Below are 6702 nucleotides of genomic sequence, written 5' to 3'. Positions count from 1 at the left end.
AGTACAAAGCCTGGAAAATCTGCCAGAAAACAAAAATATGCTCAAAGATTAATAGGGTCAAGTCAATAGGTCACAGAAGCTGGCTTGAAGAGGCTCCTACTGGTCAAAGTAGGGACAATTTGTGCATCAAATAATAATAATAATAATAATAATGGTGATAGATTATAACACATTCAACAAAAACAAATATGTGAGTTCATGGTGACACACTAAGTCAGAAAGAGAGAGATAGAGATTGAAACATGAGGGAGAGAGGGAGAGGGGGAGGGGGAGGGGGAGGGGGAGAGAGAGAGAGAGCACTTTAATCCCACAACCCAAAAATAGCATTTGAACTCCTTTGTGTCCAAACTTCCAGGGTTCCCTCCCAAGATGAAAGCTCACAGTGAGGAGAAACTGATGGGAGTAGAATTAGAATTGCGCAGAAGAATGACAAAATGTCCATAGTTTGGAACAATATACAAAAACAGCAGAAGAGGAAGATCTGTAAAGTTAAAAACATTACCCTGAACCTCAGGGTAATGTTCAGGAAAACTAAATTCACATAAAAATGAAAAAATGGTAACAAGGCCAAATCCCATGCAAAATTAATGTAAGGAAAAGGAAAATTAGGAGCAGAATAATATCCCTACAGACCATAAAAGACATTACTACGAAGTAGATAAAAACTGAACCTCCTCTTTCATGACATTAAGAAAATAATGCAAAAGATGAAAGAACAGCAAAAATCAGAATTGGAAAAAATCTCAGAAATGTTCAGAATTCAAAATAGAATTAGAAATAAAATAATTTTTAAAAAAAGAAATAAAATAATTTTTTTTCAGAAAATGACTTCAAACAAAAAGAAACACAGGACTGAATAAATATCCTTGTGATTTAAGGGAAAAAAAAACCTAAGGTATAAAGGATGAAATCTTTTAAATCAAAAAAAAAAAAGAGAAAGAGAGAGAAATGTTTTGAGAGAAAGTAACAACTATTTAAGATAAGATTTCCTCAAGAAGAAAATCAATTTAATGCAAAGAAACAGCAAATACTACAAACTATAATTCCAGAAAAGTTTCTAAAATAAAAAATGATTTGATGAACTTATCATGTGTTTCAGAATATCAGCCCAGAATGATGAATACCAATATTCTAATAAATCAATAAATAATAATGAATAGTATATTCTAATAAAATTTCTTGGTTTAAAAAAAGAAACAATAAATTTCTTGGACATCTAGGAAAACACAGTACATGACATATTAGGACAGAGAATTAAATTACTATCTTACTTTTTAATACGATGTTTTATGTCAGAAAAGAATGAAAAAACATATTTAAGAAACTCAAGGAACAGAAATGTGAACAAAGGATTTATATCCAACAAAACTAACTTTCCATAAAGGACACAAACTGTTATCAATATGAAGAGCTAGTAGATTATTTTTGATATCAGATCTTCCTGTGGAATGTACTAGAAAAAGAGACTCGAATAATCAAAATGACTGGAAAGACATTGACATAAAGACTAACAGCTCTTTTTAGAAGTAGGATTAAACAAGATATAAAGGAGAATATAGTAATAATATGGTAATCTTGAAAACTGGCAAATACAGGGAAATAATCCTATGATTAGGATCCTAGGAATAGTATCACTTGGTTATCAAATAGTAGATAAGGTAAATCATGTCTTTATAATAGCTTTTCCAATTAATAAATTTTAAAAGAATTGACAGAATTAGAATACGACTAGTTTACAATATCAAATAATTACTAGATCTAAATGTGATCATCTACAGTTGCAAGCATCATAAAATGTGAAACTACCTGCCACTATGCACATTTTAATGAAAGAGCACTCCCGATAGACTTGCCCAAAGGATTGGAGGTGGATCTTAAGTCTCTGGATCCAGCTGCCAGTTTGCAGAAAACACAGAGGACAAAAGAACAAGTTGAAGTGTACCAAGAATAAGCAGCCTACAAAATCCACACCAGAAAACTCTACAGGTCAAAATGTCCTCAGGGTCTTTAAGGAAATGAAAAAACCATATTAAGACACAAGCAGAAAACCTATTGATTATAAGAGACTTAAAAGACATTAAAATTGCTTTGTATTTTTGTTTGTTTGGGTAAGACTGAATTATAGTGTCTGAAAATGAACACTATAAATTTAAAATGAACACACTGGTGATAAAACCAATAAAGATAAAATAAATGTCAGGATAGTGGTTATTTATGGAAATAGAGGGGTTGTGATTGAGATGGGACACATGGGGAATCCCTGGGGTTACTGTTCATAGTAACTTAAAATAACTGAATAAGCTATACATATTTTGTGTGGTTTTCTATGTGTATATTTCATTGTAAAATTAAAAAATATAAAAAGCTAATTCAAAATTTACCTAATCTTCTATTATTTGGATATATAGTATTTTATAATTCCAAGTCCTTATTATTAGATATTTAAGTTATTTCTACTTTTTTTTTACTATATAAAGTATGTTGTAATGAACAGAAGTTAGCCAAATCTTTATGTATATCTTTAATTATATCTTTAGAATAAATCTTAAAAAGGGGATGTTGGGTCAGAGGGTGTGCACATTTTATGGCTTTTATTATACATTGCCAAGACACACCTCAAAAAAGGTGGTAAATTATTATTTCACAGGCTGCCATAGCCTCTTGCCTTGCTTTCTTTATTAATTATATTTCTGTAAGCTTGATTTTTAAAACATTCTGATTTTAAAACATTAAAAACATTACTGGGTTTCAGTAACATGGATAGAAATGGCCAATTATGAAAAAGCAGCTTGGGATAAATCCAATAACCCATGCCAGGTGCATCCAGCTGTGTTATTACTGCTATCTGTGTTAATTTACAGTGTAACAAAAACTTCAACAATGATATATACAAGAAAATCATTCAATCCATTTTAATTTCAAACAGAATAAAATGTACTTTCTGCTGTTTAGGTCAATTGCAACTATTATGCTAAATGGACCAACATAAGAGATAAAGTAACCATAAATTCATATTTTAATAGACTTGTCTCTACAATGTCAAAATGGCATTATGTGAATTCATTGCTCTAGGAAAAAGAGGGAATGAAAGAAACAGCTTTTTTCATTGTTGCTGAAGCCTAACACCCATATTGCTGACAACTGGTTGCCTACATGGTTTTAAAACCAGCTCTTAACTTTTATAGGGGAGAGGGACTTTGCCTTTCAATTCTCATAGAAACTAAAATTTACTTTGTGATAGGAGTGCAGGTGAGGAGCAGATAAGAATTAACTCTATAAATATTAGTATGTGTGTGAGTGTGTATATGTTTTCTGTTTATGGCCATGAACAGTGTTTTACTGGCTCGTGTCCCTACCTTGTAATGCATGACCCCAACACTCGGAGGTCGCAGGAAGTCGCATGGTAGTTTCTAATCACCTTACCATGTAGCATTCCCTGAGCATCACTGATACTTCTTCTGGCAATACCAAAATCACTATACTCCACTCTTCCCTGTCTGCTCTGACAATGGGAGCATCACTGTCATTCCAGTTGGGTTCCAATCCATCCACTGAAAACTACTTCCATGTCCTCCATGTCCTGCCGTTTCTCTTCAGCTTGAGTGCCTGTGGTGGACACTGCTTTGTCTCCTGCTAGGTTCAGCCACGCCCACTAGACACCACCACTACTCTGGGCACAGATAGTTCTTGCAGTAAGTTACTCTACTTTTGCTAAACACAACTACTATTGCTGACTGCCATACTCTGTACCATGTCAAAATTTCTCTGCCATGTGCCATGTTAATGATGCCATTGTTGTCCCCTGCAAGGCATCACTGCCACGGAAGCAATGTACTCCTTATACCACTGAAACTTCATGGTGCTCTATAGGTTCTGGTGAAGTGGGTGCAAATGTCTCTCTTGTTATACTTCTTGAGAAAAATAACACTAAAGTGGTGCTGCTTCCAGATTATTCTTTTATTGATTATTTTGTATAACAGGCCTTCTAGTTTGTGCATGCATTCTTATAGCCTTCTAATATACAGCCATAGTCAGAGTGAAGAATAGATCTAGGGACCTTAGCAGAGTTGACTCAGAATCTTTCTTCCCCAAACCACCAAGTTCACTGAGTCATACTTTAAGATGAATTTTCTCCCAAAAGGGTTATCAGTCTTGCATACCAATAAGCATATTTTATGCTTCTTAGTAATTCTCTAGACTTGTACCGATTATGTCTGAAGCCCAGAAATGAACGCAGCATGGCCTCAAGCTGAGACCCCTGCTACAAGTTATTAACTTAGCTCCAGCTCAGGTAGGATGAAGAATGGATTAATTGAGTTTAACCGAGCCACATACCTTATCATCTGCCAGTCAGTCTCTCCTTCCCACTGTGTTATCTTGGCCTTGTGCAAACACCTCTCCAAGTTCAGAGGAGCCCAGGAATTTTCTCACTTAGTAATCCTATGGAGCTTACTCCAGCATCTGAGGAAGAATTAAAACAACTATTACCAGATTGAACTATTAATAAAATTTTTCATGCTACTTCAACAATGATTTTTGATAATCTGCTACCTACCAGTATCCCCCAAGACATTTTCACTTTTTCTCATCTACCTGTTTCTTTTAGCTGATAGTCGCTACTACTTAGAGAATATTATATACATCCCTGACTCTTTCTTTTTCTCTAAATATGAGAGTAAGAACTGAAAGAAATAGCCATTAAACTGTAGAGGAATAAGTTATCTCTTCAGTCTCATGGTTTCGATCATCTACGGATGTGTTTAGCTTTTTCCTATCAGTTCTTTCTAAGACTGTCTCTTTCCCTCTCCCTCTTCCCACTATTATCCTCTGTTCTCTTACTACTTGAGAAACTTCAAGCATATTTTGGCACTACCTCTCACAACTATTTTGGCTTTACTTGGATTCACTTCTTTCAACAAACGATTATTATGAGCAATTTTTCTAAAAGCTTATTTTCTTACACACCAAATTTGAACCACAAGCAAACATAGCTTTCAACAAGTAAACAGTTTCTCCAGGAAATGTTACACATGACTATTTTTTGTTTCAATGCATTGGAAAATCCAATTCAAGTTGATAGAGAGATTGAGAAAGAGAGAGAGAGAGGAGTTATTGTCTCATGTCTCTAAAAAGTTCAGGTTATATAAGCTTGAGGAATAACTGGACTGAGGAGCTAAACTTACTGGCTCTCTTTTCCTTACGGTGGCTCCCTTTTTGGCAGGCATCTGTCTTAAAGCAAGATGGCTGCTAGACATCCCAGGCTTTCATCCAATTCCCCCAGACACTCCAGTGGAAAGAATGAGTATCCCTCATAAATATTCCAATAACTGGTCCAAAATTGAGTTTCATTGGATCCAACTAGTAACATGCCCACTGTTTTAACCATTAAAGTATAAATATCTCCAGGGAGAGGGAAATTTCTCAAAGAACATCAGAATACCATTACTAAGGAATGATCTGTGTTGAGCGGACAAAAACAACAGATATTCATTGTAGAGGATACCTGATATTTCCATGAGATCATTTTATGGGGAAAGGAACAAGTGGCAAAATACATAATTAGTGTGCATGGCAGGGCTTTTCACCATCTATAATACACTGTCCAGGGCTCTGGTGGTGCAGTGGTTGAGAATCTGCCTGTTAATGCAGGGGACACGGGTTCGAGCCCTGGTCTGGGAGGATCCCACACGCCGCGGAGCAACTAGGCCTGTGAGCCACAACTACTGAGCCTGCGCGTCCAGAGCCTGTGCTCTGCAACAAGAGAGGCCGCAATAGTGAGAGGCCTGCGCACCACGATGAAGAGTGGCCCCCGCTTGCCACAATTAGAGAAAGCCCTCGCACAGAAACGAAGACCCAACACAGCAAAAATTAATTAATTAATTAATAAACTCCTACCCCCAACATCAAAAAAAAAAACAAAACACACTGTCCAGTCATTCACAACTCCCCCAACCTCAACCAAGAAATCTACTGATCAGTGTGTAAAAATAATTCTGCTTAATATGCAAGCAGAATTAGTTCCTGAAGTGTCCTCACTCTGTGGTATTCAGGTTCATTTCTGGTCATTCTGTTACTGACTCTCTCTCACCCTTGGTACATCTACTATCAATTACTGGAATGAAACACAGCCACTCCACTCTTTACCTTTGCTCCAAGACCTTGATCATGTATTTTATCTCCATACCCCAACTTATGTTCTCTCTCCTGGCCTGATGTGCTCTTGAGCTAAACATTTATTAAAGAACCTTCTAAACATAGCCCCAGTCTTCTTATACATCAATATACATCAACATTGCCCTTACAGACAATTGGCTAGTCTCTGATTTTTACACACGTTCTACTTTTGGGGTAATATCAGGAACTGATACCAGCTAAAAGTATTTAGAATTATTTCCTGATGAAGAAAATTGAACTTTAAGCCCAGCGCACGTGACTTGAGAGCAAGTAACTCGGAAAGCATGCAATGCCCTTATCCTAAGGAGAGTGTATGTGGCCAAGGAGGCAGTAGCCCCAGTTCTGCATCTTTTCAAAGAGTCAAGCAATTTACCATTTAATTTGTCATATGCAATGCCCTCTCAAAATATGTTCATTAGGTAAATAAATATGTGTCTAATAAGTAGTCTAGAGCAATGATTTTCATTTGGGAATAGAGGACTTTGGAGCAGGGGATGTTCATGAATTACACACAGAATTTTCCTCTCC

At 36.1% G+C, this 6702-nt stretch overlaps 1 long non-coding RNA gene across 1 annotated transcript in view; it reads right to left on the bottom strand.

Annotated features, from left to right (window-relative positions):
- Positions 1-3769: 3769 nt before the first annotated feature.
- LOC307188641 overlaps positions 3770-6702 on the bottom strand; it is a 140903-nt gene continuing 137970 nt past the window's right edge. Inside the window, exon 5 of the long non-coding RNA XR_013829031.1 lies at positions 3770-4461. This is a non-coding gene — a long non-coding RNA (uncharacterized lncRNA). The remainder of the gene's footprint in view (positions 4462-6702) is intronic.

This window comes from Stenella coeruleoalba, assembly GCF_951394435.1.
Source record: "Stenella coeruleoalba genome assembly, chromosome: 7".
Taxonomy (NCBI): Eukaryota; Metazoa; Chordata; class Mammalia; order Artiodactyla; family Delphinidae; genus Stenella; species Stenella coeruleoalba.
Note: the sequence above shows the minus strand (reverse complement) of the source record. Positions and strands in the feature narration are given on the sequence as shown.